Raw genomic sequence first — 19,166 nt, forward strand, 5'->3', positions numbered from 1 at the left:
AAAAAAAAAAGACAACCGAACTGAGAAGGACAAAAGTCTTTTTAAAGAGGTGTGATTCTGTGAGCCTTGAAAGTGGAAGAAGCTCAGAAGAAAGAGTGGTACCTCTTTAAGCCATTTTAGCTACTGAACCATTCTGGAGGAATCATGCCTTCTTGCACACTGGTCTTAAAATTCTATGTCTTGAGCTCCAGTTTAGCCACTGATGCTGCTAAAAAGTAATTTGAGTTTTGCTTAAACAGATCTTCTCCTCATTCAATTATTAAAGAATTTTAGTATTCAAGAAAATGTGTAATGCAGTAGTTAAAGGTTCCAAGTCCAATGATCTCCACTTGCACCAGGATCATTTTCAAATTGTATCCTTTGGGGCAAGATATTTATCTCTCTGTGCTCAATTTAATCATTTGTAAAATAGAAGTAACAATAGCTTTTGAAAATAGTTGTGAGATTTAAAGAGGTAATATTTGTAAAAGATTTGGCATGCCTTCTACCCTGGAGTGTAAGTATACAATAGGTGTTAAGTATTATTGATGTTTTCACCAAGTCTGTTGCCCTGCCACTTGCCCCAGGCTCAGACAAGACAACAGGAGCTGGGGAGGGAACTTCTGTCCCCTGTTGTGAGTGCCTGAGTTTGGGAGCTTCCTTACCTTGGAATGGCTTCCTGCAATGCTCTTTCCTCTGGGGTCTGTATCCTATCTCTTCCTTTTAGTTCCTCTCCCCAGCCCTGTTCCATTTTTTTTCCCTTTTATATTTTCAACACATTCCTTTTCAACTGGTGCTTTTAGATAGATTTTTAATTTTTTTCTAATTTATTTTGAGAGAGAGAGAAAGTGCACAAGGAGGGGAAAAGGCAGAGAGAGAGGGAGAAAGAGAACCCCAAGCAGGCTCCACGCCTGCAGCACAGAGCCAGACACAGGGCTTGATCTCACAAACTGTGAGATCGTGAGCCAAAATCAAGCCTTGTTGCTTAAATGACTGAGCTTCCCAGGTGCCCCTTGTTCGGATTTCAGCGGTATATTTTTATTAGGCTTTTTGTTGTTGTTGTTTTGGTTTGGTTTAGAGATACAGGATGAGTGTGAGCAGGAAAGGGGCAAAGGGAGAGGGAGACTCTTAAGCAGGCTCTGCTGTCTGCACACAGGCTGACAGGGGGCTTGAACCCCTAACCATGAGATCATGACCTGAGCCAAAGAGTCAGGTGCTTCATCAACTGAGTCACCCAGGTGCCCCTCATTGGGCTTTTAAACACCTGTTCCTTTTGTCTCAAAACACTAAAATATCCCTGGGTTAGATGCTTCTCCCTGGCTTGCCCCCTGGGCATTCTTCATGGGTTAAAAGTCTTGCAGGGGAGGTTTACACTCATACCTCCCCATTTTGTGGAATCAAACTTTAGGTCATGACATTCCACTGAAATGATTGCCATTAAGTTATTAATGACCAAAAAACCTAGTGAATATTTTATTTTCTAATAGCCCATCAATTTCTATAGCATTTAACCACGTCATACCTCCATTACTTTTTGAAATCCTCTCACCTCTTTGCTTTACTGGCATTAATCGCTTCGGTTCTCCTCCTGTCTTTCTGGCTCCAACTGCCACTGTCATCCCTTTAATATCGGTGTTACTGAAGACCTTCTATTCTTCTCACTTTACAAAACATCCTGAAGTGACCTCATTCTAACCATTGGCTTCAACTCTTAACTACGTATTGTTTCAAGTGTCTTCTCTATACAGGCTTCTCTTTAAATCTTCAAACACTGAATTCTTTTTGGATTAATTACATCAACAATTCAATAACTGATCTAAGTGTTTTATTTCCAACCTGTTCCTTTTCCTGCTGCCAGTCTCAGTAAATGACACAATCATCCCCCAAATCACCTAAGCTCTAAACTTCAAGAAGGTATATATACACACACACACATATATATACACATATATATAATGGAATATTACTCAGCCATAAAAAGACTGAAATCTTGCCATTTGCATGATGTGGACAGAGCTACAGAGTATTATGCTAAGCAAAATAAGTCAGAGAAAGACAAAAACTATATGATTTCACTCATCTGTGGAATGTAAAAACAAAACATGATCATAGGAATAAAAAAAGAGAGAGGCAAACCATAAAACAGACTCTTAATAGAAAACAAACTGGGAGTTGCTGGAGGAGAGGTGGGCAGGGGGAAGGGCTAAATGGGTGATGGGTATTAAAGATAGTACTTGTGATGAGTACTGTGTGTTTTATGTAAGTGACGAATCACTAAACCCTACACATGAAACTAATATTACACTGTGTGTTAACTAACTGTAATTTAAGTACGAACTTGGAAGAAATAAATATACATGTTTCAAATGAAAAAAATCACTAGATAATTTGGCTATTGTAGATAAGGTTGTTATAAACATTGGGTACATGTTTCCCTTTGAAGTAGTATTTCTGTATCCTTTGGGTAAATACATAGTAGTGCAGCTGCTGCATAATAAGGTAGTTCTATTTTCATCTTTTTTAGAAACGTCCACACTGTTTTCCAGAGTGGCTGCACCAGTTTGCATTCCCACCAGCAGTGCCAGAGGGACCCCTTTTCTCCACATTCTCATCAGCTCCTGTTGTTTCTTGTGTTGTTGATTTTAGCCATTTTGATAGATACGAGTGAGATCTTATTGTAGTTTTGATTTGTATTTCCCTAATGAGTGATGTTGAGCATCTTTTCATGTGACTGTTAGCCACATGGATGTCTTCTTTGAAAAAATGTCTAAATGTCTATTCAGGTTTTCTTCCCATTTTTACATGGAAGTATTGTTTTTGGAGTGTTGAGTTTGGTGAGCCCATGCCGTGTGCAAATGTCTTCTCCCATTCCATATGTTGCATTTTAGGGTTCTTCATTGTTTCCTTTTGGTGTGCAGAAGCCTTTTGTTTTGATATAGTCACAATTGTTCACTTTTGCTCTTGTTTTCCTTACCTTCAGGAAGAAGTTGCTAAGGCCAATGTTGACGAAGTTACCACCCATGTTCTCCTCTAAGGTTTTTATGGTTTAAGGTCTCTCATTTAGGTCTGTAATCATTGTGAACTTATTTTTGTGTATGGTGTAAGAAAGTGGTCCAGTTTCATTCTTTTGCATGTCACTATCCAGCGTGTCCAATACAATTTGTTGAAGAGTCCATCTTTTTCCCGTTGGATATTCTTCCCTGCTTTGTAAAAGATTTATTGACTATATAGCTGTGGGTTTATTTCAGATTTTTCTATTTAGTTCTATTGATCTCTGTGTCTATTTTTGTGCCAGTACCATACTGCTTTGGTCACTACAACTTTATAATAAAATTTGAAGTCCAGAATTGTGATGTCTCCAGCTTTGCTTTTCTTTTTCAAGGTTGCTTTGGCTGTTCAGGGTCTTTTGTGGTGACTTACAAATTTTAGGATTCTTTGTTCTAGTTCTGATTAAAGTGCTGGGGTATTTTTATAGGGATTGCATTAAATGTGTAGGTTGTTTTGGGTAGTGTATACATTTTAACAATATTTGTTCTCCAAATCCATGAGCATGGAATGTCGTTCCATTAGTTTGTGGCATCTTCAGTTTCTTTCATCAGTGTTTTATAATGTTCAGAGTACAGGTCTTTCACCTCTTTGGTTAGGTTTATTCCCAGGTATCTTATTATTTTTGGTTCAATTATAAATGGCAATGATTCCTTAATTTCTCTTTCTGCTGCCTCAATCTTGGTGTATAGAAATGCAACAAATTGCTATGTACTATTTTTGTATTCTGCAACATTACTGAAATTGTGTATCAGTTTAACATTTTTTTTGTGTGTGTGTGAAATCTTTTGGATTTCATGTCATCCATAAATAGTGATAGTTTTCCTCCTAAATTTCTCCATTACTCCCTACAACCAGGCACTAATCCTCATAGATTTCACCTCTCTATCTGCATAGATGAGGTCCTTATTACCTTTGGTTGTATTACTATAAGAGCTAAATAATTAGCCTTGAGGAATAAGCAGCACAGTGTGTGAGGAGGCAACCTCTAAATCCCCCATTTGGGTCCAATTCTCGACTCTGCCACTTTATAGCTGTGTAACATTGAGTAATTGGCTTTCTCCCTCTTCTCAACCTCTGAATCTATAATATAGGGACAGCCGTAATACCTGTATCATAGGCTTCTTATAATAACTAGATTAAAATAATAAAAGATACCCACTAGCATATGCCATAGTGGGATAAATTGCTATGTAAGCTCCCCTTAAACTGTTCATTAAATTGTTCAACTATAGCTTTCAAGATAAATATTAAACTTTTTTCTTTGCACATAAAACAGTTTATGATTTCACCCCCTCTCTTAACTTGTTTCAATGATCTCTTGCCCCTTTCCAGAAAGTATGCTGAGTCAGCCGCAACGCTACACTTGAGCCCCTATATAATGTTGTACATTTTTATTTGATGTTTATTTCCTGACCTTTAATTCTGTTTGCTTTTTTAACATTAACATTTTGTAGTCATAGGGGTGTGTGTGTGTGTGTGTGTGTGTGTGTGTGTGTGTGTGGTTATTCTTGTTGTCATCATAGATGCTTAAGTTAACTTCAGTGGCCTACTGGAGATTTTTCCGGGGTGAAGTGTTATAGCATTTTTAGAGGTTAAACATCATTTAACCTTTTTAGCGATTTAAAGGTTAAACATCATTTAACCTTTCCATACCTTATTTTTATTCATCTCTATAATAAAAGTTTTAAAACCATAAGGATCTGCCACACATGAAAGACATATATTTACTCTACGGCTTCCAGTTAAATGATGAATTCTGATCACGTGAATCATCTTATTAACATAAATTACTTTAAAGCTTTTGTTATAATTTTTTCTTGCTTAATTTTTTCCCCACAAATCAATAGGTGTTGTTATACTGTAATACTGTTTTAAAATTGTTTAAAATACTGGAAAACAACAATACATACACTAGAAACCTACTCCAATTAAAGACAAATGTGAGCTAACATATCCTGTTTACCAGCATATTTTTCTCACTAAAGCAAATGTGTTTTGACTGTCTCCTCATTTGTTTTAGCTCTCCTATATTTTAGCCCCAGAAGCTCAGTGAAAATTCATAAACATCTAACATTATCATTAGCATCATTCATACATTTCATTTTTATAAGACTTCACAATGCTTCAAATGCATTGATATTATATAAAGGTCCCATAGCAATTGGAGTAACATTCCGAATCTTAGAGAGTCTCATTATACATGCATGGATGATAGTATGAGACATATAAAAACCACCCAGACTTTATTTTGTGCTGCCTTATCTTTCTCACTAGCTTTCAATTTGACAGACTCAGTGATGATTTTCTTAGCTGTCACACTCAAATTGTAAGATTTCTGTGCTTTTCCCCTTTACTTTCCATCATCTGATAAATGTGATTGGAATTCTTATTATGGACTGCAGCAGAGTATTGGGATGTTCTTCAAACAAACAAACAAAAAAAACCAATGAGTTGTATAGCCTCATAAATTGACTTTTTATAAAGTTGTGCACTCATTTTAGCCTCAGTAATTTTTCTCCTGTTTCCTGACAGTTTCTTGTTGACTTTTGTTATTAGGAGACTGGGTTATATCCAGTTAGTTAAGCACAAAATTAATACGAACATTGGAGACAGCAAATCCATTTCAGCTCATTTTTGGTCCCAATTCTTCAGGAAAAAAATATTTTCTTTTTCTCACTCAGATATGCTAAATCTATGTCGGTTCACTATTGTATGTTATGTATTGATATTTTATTAGTATCCTACTTTGTGGAATACGTATCTCTAGAAACGACGTAAGATTGAATACTTATTTCCTCTTCAAATGTGTTTCCCAGCACTGTTTATATTAGCCACCATGTAAACGCAAACTGTTATGCAGAGGATTGTGGGGGTTTATTTTGTTTTTTTGCAACTATAGACATTAGAGTCCATACCATACCCTCATCTTAAATCACTGCTTTTGGTGTCTATAACAAATAGTGATGAAATGACTTGCTTTAAAATCTGGATTTGCCTCCTACAGAAACCTATATTTTATGGGTATTGAATTCTATACTATTGCTCAAGCTGCATCACAGGCATCTATCCTCAATTTCTACCCTGGCAGCATAAACAGAATACATCCTAGAAATTATTTTTAATTCTTTTAGCATTTTTATTTATGATTGAGAGACAGAGAGAGACAGAGCATGAGAATGGGAGGGGCAGAGAGAGGGGGAGACACAGGATTTGAAGGAGGTTGCAAACTCCGATCTGTCAGCACAGAGCCCAACATGGAGCTCAGACTCACAAACCACGAGATCATGACCTGAGCTGAAGTCAGATGCTTAACTGACTGAGCCACCCAGGCAGTCCAATTTGTTTTTTTGGCGACTTTCAAATATTTTATAATAGTTGAAATGCAAATATGGTACTCAATTCCTAATAGGTAATTCTAGGTAGCATGAGTCATTTAGCACCAACTCAGAATAAAACCAAGCTATTAGAAACAAACCACCACCACCACCACCAACAATACAGTTACAGGCCATTAAAACAGAGCAATGCTTAAACTTCATGAGGCAACTTTCACTCTGACAAAAGTGAGATAGAAATACACCACTACTATTCCATTACCTTCTGCCATTTTCTCTCTTTACCAACAAGAAAAGAATCTGTGCAGGGGAAACTGAAGCTTTTCTAACTGTCTAGACTACTTATAAAAGCCAGGAAAAACTCCTGTAGCACGAGGCAATGTAACAATGTAATAAGTTATCACAATTGGCATTGCTGATGGGTTCCCCCATTTCCTTTTTTCTCATTTTGTCAGAATTTTTTAAAGTATCATTTTAAAGCCTAGAACTGCTTTCAGTGTTGTACTGTTGAGATGATACTGTGCTTCCTATAATGTTTTTGACTACATTTATTCTTCATAGTGTGAGTTTTTCTTTATTCCCTTCCAATTTAATAGGGCACTAGAAACTAGTGTGCTTTCATTTCCTAATGGCATTTTAACTTTTTAAAGTTTTACTATTTTTAAAGTTTTTATATAAATTCCAGTTAGTTAACATACAGCATAATATTAGTTACTTGTGTACATTATAGTAAGTCAACACTTCCGTACATCACCTGGTGCTCATCATGACAAACTAATGTCTGTGTATTACAATGTAATTGGCTACCATGGAATGCTGTGAATGTAATTGGTAACTAAATAATTATATAGACGTATTCTGTCTATATAATCTCACTGCTGCCTTTGTTCAGGGCCATTCTCTGCACTTTCTCCTTACCATCAGGAGATCAGATTTGGTCCAGCCGTAAATAAAATCTTGCCTCGCGTCAATTTGGCATTTCGTGGTCTTTTCAACACCATCCTGCAACAATGTTGGCTATCTAAAACAAAATGATATTTTGGCTTAAGATGTGGTATTGAAAATAAATATGACAGGTGCTGCATGACCAAAACAGAGACCCCTCTAACTACTTTCATTTTGAGTCCTCATCACCGATTACACCCACTCCTCACTCTCTTTCCCTCTGGTAACCATTGGTTGTCCTCTATAGTTAAGGTTCTGTTTCTTGGTTTGCCTCTCTCTTTTCTCTCCTTCGCTTGTTTGTTTTGTTTCTTAAAGTCCACATAGGAGTGAAATCATATGGTATTTGTCATTCTCTGACTTATTTCAGTTAACATAATACTCTCTGCTTCATCCTTGTTATTGCAAATGGCAAGATTTCATTCTTTATGGCTGAATAATATTGCAGTATGTGTGTGCGTGCATGTGTGTGTGCGTATGTGCGCGTGTGTGGATCTATCTCACATGTTCTTTATCCATTCACCAATCAATAGACACGGATATTTGCATATCTTGGCTATCAGAAATAATGCTGCTATAAATATTAGTGTGCATGTATAACTTTGAATTAGTATTTCTGTATTCTTTGGTAAATATGTGGTAATGCAGTAGCTGGGCCATAGGGTAGTTCTATTTAACTTTATGAGGAACCTCCATACAGTTTTCCAGAGAGGCTGCACCAGTTTGCATTCCCAGTCAAAGTGCAAGAGGGTTCCCCTTTCTCCACTATCGGAGTCCAGCTCCAACTTTTCCAGGGTCCCCTGAAGGAGAGGTTGTATCGGGGAAAAATGGAGGCGAGAGAGAGCGCTGGTGTTTCTTTCTTTCTTGGTCACCAGCCTGGCATCTCCATCTTGCCAGGTTTTGTATCTTTATTTATGGATTTAAGTGTTAACATGACATCAAAAAGTGGAATTTAAAAAAAATTTTCTTTTAACATTTTTTTTTTTTGAGAGACAGAGAGAGACAGATCATGAGCAGGGGAGGGACAGAGAGAGAGGGACACACAGAATCGGAAGCAGGCTCCAGGCTCTGAGCTAGCTGTCAGCACAGAGCCCGTCGCGGGGCGACGTGGGGTTCAAACTCAGGAACTGTGAGACCATGACCTGAGCTGAAGTTGGACGCTTAACCGACTGAGCCACCCAGGCGCCCCCAAAAAGTGGAATTTTTACAAATAACTCTCAGTGATAAGATGCTTTGAAAAGGGCGCAGAGACAGGTTTTACAGGCACTTTTGCAGAACAACTCCAATTACAATGAGGTAACTTACAGTCATAAGATAGCAGGATATTCTCAGTGAAAAGCAGATAACATATACATTTGTTTGAACTGGTAGAAAATCTTACAACTAAGAAGATAGCAGGATGTTTTTAGTGAGAAGCAGAGAGCAAACACATTTTATAACAATAACGCTAAGATTCAGGCATAAACAAGGCTGGGAGGCATTCTGTTTGGCTCACAAGAGGAAGAATGTATTCTTGATGGTTAGTAACCTTGTTAACCTTGTTCTTTGATGCTGAAGGTATAAGAGCCATAGGCGCCCTAGATGTGCCGGCCTTTGCATATGAGTTTAAGTTGTAACTACTCTTACTCATCCTCACAGTGGGCACCAAATTAGCATAGGTATGCACAGTAACTTATGCCTGGCTCTTGTTTGTTTCTTATTCCTAAGTTAGGCTCCTTTTCTCCGGGCCAGAGTTAATAGTAAATCTTGTGTTCTTTAACCTCGTTTGTTTTTTATGCCTTAAATTTGTGAGGCTCGTTAGAAGAGCCTTTTGACAAAACATCTGCAGTTCTTTGTTTAAATTCCTCTTATAGAGGTGGGAATATGCTTCTTCCCATGAGGTATCTGTGTGGGGAATATCGGTCTGACTTGGAACATTGTGAGGCCTAATCAATAGCAACAGGCTTAATTTCACATGAGAGCAGTAGTAGCAGAAGGAGATGCCAGTTTCCAACTCTCATGGCAGGAGATGTGCAACGTCTGCCATTTCCCTACTGTGACCGTGTCATCCAGCAAGGCAGGTGTGGCTCCCAGCACTCCACATCCTTCCAACATCTGTTGTTTCTTGTGTTGTTGAGTTTAGCCATTATGGCCAGTGCAAGGTGGTAGTTTTTATTTGTCCTAATTATATTTTTTAATGTTCTTTTATTTATTATTGAGATAGAAACAGAGCAAGGGGGAGGGAGGGGCAGAGAGAGAAGGAGACACAGAATCCAAAGGAGGCTCCAGGCTCTGAGCTGTCAGTACAGAGCCTGATGTGGGGCTCAAACCCACGAACCATGAGATCATGACCTGAGCAGAGGTTGGCCGCTTAACTGACTGAGCCACCCAGGTGCCCCTTAAAAGTTTTGTTTCAATATCTAGTCTAGAGTTCTTCATGGAAGAGAATTTGGAGCAATACACAGGAATTTGCATGCAAATAATATTTGAAATGAAGAATTAAAAAAATAAGTGAAAAATTGGTATAGGTCAAAAGTATTAAAAATTTAGTATAGTGCTTTTTTGTTAAGCTGCATGATTTTTGTAGTCACAAAATTAATAATACATACTACAATTCAAGTAGCATCTTCGAGCCTCATTCTTCCCCTTCAAAGACTGCCAAGCAACTCCCACTAAGTGACATTCCTGGAATTCATAGAAAGTTCCCTAGATAAAATCTGCCTTGAGAACCAAGAATTTAAATTTTTGTTAATAAATTAAAAGTAGAACTCTACCAATATGTTAAAAAAATGGAGAGTGAAAGAGATAGGTAAATATGATTTCAAGACTTCAGTCCAGAAAGTAAAGAAATTAGAGGGTAAAAAGAGTTAAGAGAATATAAACTTGGAGCAGATAAAAGTGAAAATATTAAAAATATAAACTTATGAGAAAGAAGACAAGTGTTAAACTGAGGCAAACTCTTTACTCATAAAATGACAAAGAAACTGTGGGAAATCATGAAAAGTAGAATAGTTACATACAAAATAAAACATGGATGCTCTCATAAGCACTCAGTTTCCTGGAATACAGTAGCTATTTATGAAATTTTCCAGTCTAGTAGAACTCTAAAATGTTGAGTTCTGGACTCTGGATTAATAAATTCACAAGGAATATAGAAGTATTTCACAGGGGCACTTAGGTGGCTCAGTCAGTTAAGCATCCGACTTCGGCTCAGGTCATGATCTTACGGCTCAGGAGTTTGAGCCCCTCATCAGGCTCTAGGCTGACAGCTTGGACCCTGGAGCCTGCTTCAGGTTTTGTGTGTATGTCTCTCTCTCTCTGCCCTTCCTCCACTCATGCTCTGTCTCTCTCTCCCCAAACTAAATAAACATTAAAAACAAATTTTTTAAAAGAAGTATTTCATATTGATGATTTTTCAAGAAAAAATATTATCTGTCTATGCTTGGAAAAATATAAACAGCATATAAAGAATGCTATAGACTATCTGAATAACAAAAAAACAATACAATTTCATTAAAACTTACCTGAATAAAGTAAGAAATATTTGCACAAGAAAAAGATGAATCCTAAGCCAGAAGTTTTCTAAGAACTGGATTTTCTTACCTACAAATATTTATATAACATTATCTATCTGGTCCTGTATCGCAACTAGGAATATGCACCTGTAAAATACCAAGATAGTGATGCTCAGAACAAAATTCTCAAGATACAGATCAATCCATCTCTTGAAACTGGTAGCCAGTGTTGATGGTTGATTGAGAATACCTTACTCCTCAATTCCTCTTCCCTCTTTTTTTTTCTTTCTTTTCTTTCAAAAGAGACATTCTTCAAAATGAAAAGGGCAGTGGCGATATTGGTTATGGCATATAAAATGTCATCAAAGGTAGAAATAGTGTAAATAACTACTCAAAGTAAGTTTCATTTCTGGCCGAGATATACTAAAATGCTAAGCATAAAAATGGCAATCTCTCCATGCTTAAAAAATTATTTTTCAACATTTATTTATTTTTGAGAGAAAGAAACATAGCATGAGTGGGGGAAGGAGAGAGAGAGAGAGAGAGAGAGAGAGAGAGAGAGAGAGAGATGCATAATCTGAATCAGGCTCCATGCTCTGAAGTATCAGCACAGAGCCTGGCAAGGGCATCAAACTCACAGACTGCGAGATCACGACCTGCACTGAGGTCGGACGCTTAACCAACTGAGCCACCCAGGTGCCCCACTCTCTCCATACTCTTGAAGCACATCAGCCATCAGGAAAGAATCCATAAGGCTAAAGAAAAACAAATGGGCTGCTTTCCAAAAAAGGGGGGATATTAGTATATGTAGTCCAATGAACTTGATATTAGTGATATGGATTAATGGATTTTAAAATTTTGTAAGCCCTAAAAGAGAGTTCAGTGACCATTCTTCATGATTTGCTAGGTTAATTTGGACAATAAATGTCACAAAGGCTATCTTTATTTCAAGAAGGCATTTGATTTTCTCCATGTAGATAAAGTAAAGCAATAGTGGCATATAAAATATTATTTGTTTGTAGTTGAACAATGTTATGAAAAAGCTGTTGAAGAATAGAATGAGGGGAAGTTTTCCACTCCATGAATTGATTATTTAATAGTGGTATCAGTTACTTTGCCAAAAGTTAGAGATCACACTCATTAAATTTGTGTGAATGCAAGCTGGAAAATACTGTAAATGTGTATATGACACAGTCCAAAAAAATGCTAGCAAGTTGAATCAATCAAGATGCTGTTTAATAAACATGCAAGCTCTGCATTAGGTCTAAAAATAAATGAATGCAAAATATGTAAGATGTGTCTTAGTAGTGCTATATGTCAGGCATTATTGAAGATTTTAGTTGGCAGTGGTGATACTGTCCTCTTTATTTTTTCTTTCTGTCACTATCCAAAAATAGACAAATGTGAATTCACTCTCTCAGGAGCATAATTAATGATGACACAGGCAAAGTAACAATCAATTATTACTTATCTGTTAATGCAAAAAGCAAAGAAAAACATGATATAAAAGTATATTGTCCAATTCAGTGCTATCCTTGAGATATATTGTATGAGAAGCCAAGAAAAACATTTGTCTCTCAACAGACAAGAGTTTTTATAAATCATCTGGTGCCACTGGCTTCCTTGTTATTTCTTTTCTCCTCCTCCTCCTCCTCCCCTTCCCTTCCCTCTTCTCTTTTTCCTTTTCCTTTTCCTCCTCTTCTCACTTCTCAACTTTTTCCTTCTCCTCCCTTTACTCTCCCCCTCCTTCTCCCCCTTTGCTGCCTTCTTCTCCTTCTTCATCTTTGTCTTCATCTTCATCTTTGTCTTCTTTGTCTTCTTCATCTTCTTGATCTTTGTCTTTTTAGAGAGAGCACAGTGGGGCAGGGGAGCATAGAAAGAGAGAGAGAGAGAGAGAGAGAGAGAGAGAGAGAGAGAGAGAGAGAGAATCTTAACAGGCTCTTAAAGGCTCCATGTTCAGGGTAGAGCCCAATGCAGGGCTTGATCTCACAACCCTGAGATCATAACCTGAGACAAAATCAAGAGTTGGTCGCATAAGCAACTGAGCCATCCAGGCGCCCCTTCCTTGCTATTTCTAAACTACCAATAATTCTCTGACTTTCTTTTCTCTTCTGGAGAAGCATTAAGCATTCTCCAAATATGTACACCCCATGTTTACTTATTTTCTTAGGTCACTCTTAAATTGTCACATTATCAGAAAATGATAACTTCCTCCTTTCCACTTTTATTTTACTACTTAGCATTTTTTCCAACTTGGCTTGTTTCCCTTTCAACTAAAAGGACCACTACATGAAAATAGAAAGTTTGTTTTTTACTGCTGTGATCCTATATTGTATAAGTCCTGACATGTAATAGCTCTTAATTGATATCTGTTGAATAAATGAATGAATACATTAATGAATAAACAGCAATGAAATATAAGTTTTGGTTTCATATTACAGAAGAGAACGCTGAAGCTCACATGAAGGGAGATCTATTTGACCACATTTGTGTAGCCTGTAAGCAGTGCAGTCTATATTTCAATCTTAGTTACTTTTCTCCATTTGTCTCACTCCTCAACAACTTCAAGGAGTGCATAATCAAGTTATTGAAAGGTAGTAGAACTTAGGTCCTTATTTCAATGTTCTGAGTCCTTTATTCCTCCTTTCTATTAAAATACTGCGTTTTTAAAGACATAGTGAAATACTTCTGGTTCCCACAACACTTCATATAACTTCTGAGCCTTTAAACATGCCCTTCTTGTTGAGAAGCCTATCACTTTCCCTACCTTCTTTACCCATGCAACTCTTCATGATTTCTTGAAATGCACTTTTCTCCTCTAGGATGTCTTCATTCATAGTCCCCAATCCATACCCCCAGGGGCAGAATTGAATTCAACTTCACCCCTCTGGTCTCGTATCATATTGTATGTTCCTCATTTAAAGCACTGTGATCTCACTGTCTTTGGTTTATTTGTTTGTCTTCCCATAAAACTTTTTAATGGCAGAAACTGACTTGTGTATACCTTTAAACATTTTTTTCACATGCTTATGGTATAATATTTCAAAATTGCAGAATTATACTAAATTTAAGGAACAGTGAAAGTTATAATCTCATCTTTATAATTTTTTAAGGGAAAGTATCAGGTAATCCTCAACACTAATGACAAATTTAAAATCGAGGAGGGACAATGAAGTGCATTGTATTGTGAGAGGAATTTTTATACTATTGATCCACTTAGCAGGTTGTTTTCTATTGTAGGTATACAATTTTCTAAATCAGTGAAAATTAATTAGATTACATCAAAATGGCAGATTCATACTGATGAATAATTAAATTGATATCACTTGTGGTGTATATATTCAGTGCAACTTAAATACCTGATAGAGTTTTGTCTTCAAGTCACTAAAAAAAAGACAAGTAATCAATTGTTATTATCAGCATCTGGTAAGAGAAAAGAGAAAAGTAGTGTGAGAAGAACAACTGTGAATCTTAAATGAGAATCACATAATTATGGGTGACAAAGCTTTGGAAAACACAGAGGAGATGTTGGGATAAATGTATCCAAATAGGGGGACCATATTCTCAGACACTATAAATAGATACACACACACTTATATGTTCACAGGATGACAAAGATCTTTAGAAGTCTGAGAAGTTAGGACTCTAGATATAAAAGCCACCTATGAGCCACAAGTGCATGTTTTTAAATAAATTAGTCAGCTTGAGGTTTCCCATAACTTTTATATCTAAAAGAATGATGATTCATTTTATGAGTTACAGAAACCCCTAAATATTTACTTTTGAATAAATATTCAGAATGAAACATATAAAAATTATGAAAACTTGATTTTCAGTGCAACAAATTTTGAATATGGTTAAGTTTTGTAATAGGCACTTCAGAAAATGATAATATAAAATAGATACTTCCAAAAATTCAGAAGTTGAAAAATTTAATGCTGGATCTCTTAGAAGAGTCCACCAAGATACTTAAAGTGAAAAACAGAACAGCAAAGGTCACCAAGTTAGAATACACCAATATCTGTTAATGCTACATTAAATTCATTTTCAACATGGAATCACAAATATTATAAATTTTATATATGAGCTAGCATGTTGTTAAGAAAAGTACTTAATACATTTTGGGTAGCATTTCCTGACAGTAAAAATACCAATTGTTTTATTATGCCTCATTTATAACCTGCATCATCTATTTATTACCAGGATCATATTAAGTAAAGAAAAACATTTTTAGTAAAAACAGTGAGTTTGGGCTTCTGGACAATACTATTTCCTAAGTGATATAGCAGGGGAAAGTGCGATGGCAGTTTGTAAGCTAGACATAATATCTCATTACAATGAAGAACATTTCTGTGGTTCATTACATCTCTTTTTTAATGAGTTAGGAAAGTTGCAAGTTGTTGAGGGGTAGGTTTTAAACTCAGTAATGGAAACAGTAAGTACTGTACCATTAAAATTATGTTTCAACTTCTCTTAGGAAAGCATCACCCTGGAGATCAGCTCAATTAGTCTAAATCCACCTGATTTTCTTTCAACAAAGAAAATTTAGCTTTTCTTGGTTTGGTGGGTCTATATTTGTTGAACACCAGATTAGGTACCTAATCTATATTTAAGAGTCAGGTAGCACAAGAAATAGGTGTCTTAGGGTCACCTGGGTGGCTCAGTCGGTTAAGTGTCTGGCTTCGGCTCAGGTCATGATCTTGTGGTTTGTGGGTTCGAGCCTCACATCGGGCTCTGTGCTGACAGCTAGCTCAGAGCCTGGAGCCTGTTTCAGATTCTGTGTCTTCCTCTCTCTCTGACCCTCCCCTGCTCGCACTGTCTCTCTCTTTCTCTCAAAATTAAATAAAAACCATTAAAAAAAATAGGTGTCTTAGTCTGTTAAATCACCCTGTGTGCAACATCCTTTCACTGAGAGAAACTTGTAAAACACACTAGTGGTGGGGCCAGTATGTTAAGCCTTCCGACACCTGCTCAGGACTTGAGCATACACTTCTGAGTGGGATGTCACACTTGTTTGTTTTCAAATTTTATTTATTTTCCATCCATCATACTTTCTTTTCTCATTTTCAGCTCACTATTTGAATTGCCACATGTTTAAAATACAGACTTCTTTTTCACAGCTAGAAATACATTCTTACAGTATATAAGAAGCAGCTAAATGAGCTAATTGTTGCACTCTATATAATAATAGAAAAAGGAATTTTAAAAAAGCAAATCAAAAGTGTCTCCACAGTCCTCAAATACTCATTATGAATGGGAACCTCCGTGTCTATTTGTTTTCTTGTTCTGTGTTTAGTGAATGGTTAGGACTTCTGAATATATATTTCTTTAAATTATTTCAGTGTGTGAAGTTAGAAAGTACTAGGTCAGTTGAGATTCTTTTCTATTTAATGGTCTACCAACAAAGCTTAAATAGCTAGATTTCAGGTAAAGGCAAATCCCACATTTCCACCCTAGCTGAATTATTAAAAAATGCAAGTACCTATTTTTGGTATTGCTCTTTATATTACTGAAAAGTACATCCATGCAAGTGCCATCATTATCTATTCTAGAATATACTGCTTTTAAAGTAGATATTTTCCATATGTGTGTCAAAAACTCAAAATGTAAGATTCATTATATAATGAGTATATCAACACATGCACACATGTATATGTGCTTGTTTATGTGAGTGATTTCTGGGAAAAAGTTATTTTTTGACCAGAACAGAATTATTAGAAAAAATTATAATAAAATCTAACTTCTGTAATTTTTTGTGAATCTTAGAAGTAAATATTTTTTTCAAAATCAGATGTACATACGTGGTTTATTTCAAAATGGCAAGTTTCAAATATGCTCTTTTCATTCTGATTAGTATTATAGGGTGTTGTTAATAAATTCTCAAATTATTTTTAGATTATATTACCAGCAGCATTTTCCTTAATATCTTTGAAATCTAAGAAAATACAGGATTCATAATTGAAATCAGGTTGTTTTCTTAAAACCTATATTGTAATAATAGCTTCATAGCTTTTATAGTCATATCCACACCCATCAATTTTATTGAATATAATAAAATGTAATGGTAATATATTTCAATTAAAAAAACAAAAGAACTATTGTCAACAATGTACATAATGATATCATAATAATGTCTACAGTTGAAGTAACAATGACAATGATAAATAATGGTTACATTTAAAACAAAAGAGAAATTTGTGCATATGTAAGATTAACCTGGAAACCTCTTGTGAGAGTTCATATAATTCTAATTAAGAACATAAATTTATCTGCAATTATTACGTATAGTTCTAGATTTTATGATTACAAAAGATATTTTTCTTCTAACAAATCTTTCAAAAAAATAACTTAGTATTATTATTCATCTTCTTTTGTGGTGATTTATTTTTTATTTTAATTAAAAAGAAACATGGTGATGTACATTATTGCAGAGTCCTTAATATGATCTGCATTCAGTGGCAGAGTTCTCAGAGACGGGTGTCCCCCGCTTTCAAAAGTTCATGTTAATGGCATTCACTTTTAGGAAATACAGTGCTTATATTAGTAGGGTAATGGCTTTTTTCGTAAAAAATGAAAAATCATTTTTGGATTTCTTTTGGTTAGTGAAAGCAGATAATAAAGTAGATCTTTCATAAAAGCAAAATATCCTAAAGGCAACTTTCAGAAAGTAGGGAACTACTCCACTTTTTGCCATTTTCGTTTACGAAGGGTTCATAGAAGCGCTGTCCCCTCAGACAGCAACTGGGGCAGGGCAAGACCTGTACTTAGTAAGATTTTTAAGTGAAGGTTGAGAGAGAGCATTAAATTCCTAAATGACTCCAATTTATCCACAGAATAACTAAGAAGCAAGGAAAGCATTTCATGATCTGAACTCTGGGTATCTCTCAGATGTTACCACTTGTTGCCTTTTCCATATGTTAATTAATTACAATTTCTCTTTCAAAAGCTCATGCTGTTGATATGTCTTTGTCTCTGCTTATGGGTATTCCTCTACCTGCCCATCTTCCCATCTCTTCTATGACACTGCCCATCTCTTCTATGACACTTCTATGCCACTTCCCTCTCGTCTGTGACACATCTTCCCATCTCTTCGATGACTCTTCTTACTAAACTCATCTTTTGAGCCCTAATTCAAGGCTGATCATTTTCTTGAAGATTATCCTGAATTCTCAAGGCGTTATGGATCACATCTTAGATGTTACCAAAAGACTCTGAACAGACATCTATTACTGAACCTTAGTTATTTTACTTACACATTTTAAGAATATATTGGTCTCTGAATATTTAGTTCTTATTTAATTCGGGAATGAGTTATGTTAAATTAAAGCTGACTCTCAAATTTCATGTAATTTTTGCAAAATATTATTCTAGTTTTCTAACTTTTAACGTAAGCAATATATTGGTTCCAATACCTAGTGGCAGATTGTTTTATAGATATTTGAAGTTGCACGATTAGAAATACATTTAAGACTGGAAATTGTCCACATTCATCTTTACTTTTTCACAGAATTTTGATATAAAAAATTCAGTGGAGACCAATAAACCTTGATAACTCACAAGAGTGACTGGAGGGAGCCACTTAAGAAGTTATTAATGTGACTCTAAGTGATTTAATTTGATTTAATATTTTACCTTGAAGAATATTAGTGCATAAATAAATTCTTATTTACCCAGGTTAAAATTGCATTTTAAGTTAGTAGAAAATAATGGGCATCTTCAAGATGATTATACATAATGCTTGAAGGAATATTTATGCCTATTAAATAACTGAAAGTAAAATTTATTATTCCCATGAAATCAAAGCAGCTTTAGGAATAACTGCCAAAAATAATTTCCTGTTATGAACTTTAAATTAATCCTGATCCATGTCAACAGTTTTCCAATTTGGTCCTCAAATTTCCTTCAAATAAGATAAAAATTCACAAAATATGATGAAAATGTTTATTTTAACTGCATATTAACTGACTAGTAAATTCATTGTATATATTTAAAATATTTATTTTATAACTAGTGCTCAAAGATGAACTCATTTTGACCAAGAAAAACACATTTAGTCATGGAGGGAGTATTTACCAACAAAATGTATAAGGCCAAAATTGTGACAAACCTCTTTTCAGATGTTTCATATTATACCCCTTTTCCTGCTTTTCCCCAAATGCTATAATTTTTATTTCTTTAGTGGCTATTTACCCTCATTAGATTGAAAGCTCTAAGAATGCATATTCTGCTGTAACCAAAAGACATTTTAATATAATTTAATATAATTACAATAAATAATAATTGAATTAATGATGAGGGTTTTTTTTGTCTGGAATAATAACAATTTCAGAAATGGAGAGTAGCTAAAAATGTGTTTTCATCTTGGTAT

At 35.5% G+C, this 19,166-nt stretch overlaps 1 protein-coding gene across 2 annotated transcripts in view; it reads left to right on the forward strand.

Moving 5' to 3' along the window:
• The window catches only part of KLHL1 (kelch like family member 1), a 336,973-nt gene that overhangs the window by 79,711 nt on the left and 238,096 nt on the right, over positions 1–19,166 (forward strand). The window lies entirely within an intron of this gene.

This window comes from Suricata suricatta, chromosome 4, assembly GCF_006229205.1.
Source record: "Suricata suricatta isolate VVHF042 chromosome 4, meerkat_22Aug2017_6uvM2_HiC, whole genome shotgun sequence".
Lineage (NCBI taxonomy): Eukaryota > Metazoa > Chordata > Mammalia > Carnivora > Herpestidae > Suricata > Suricata suricatta.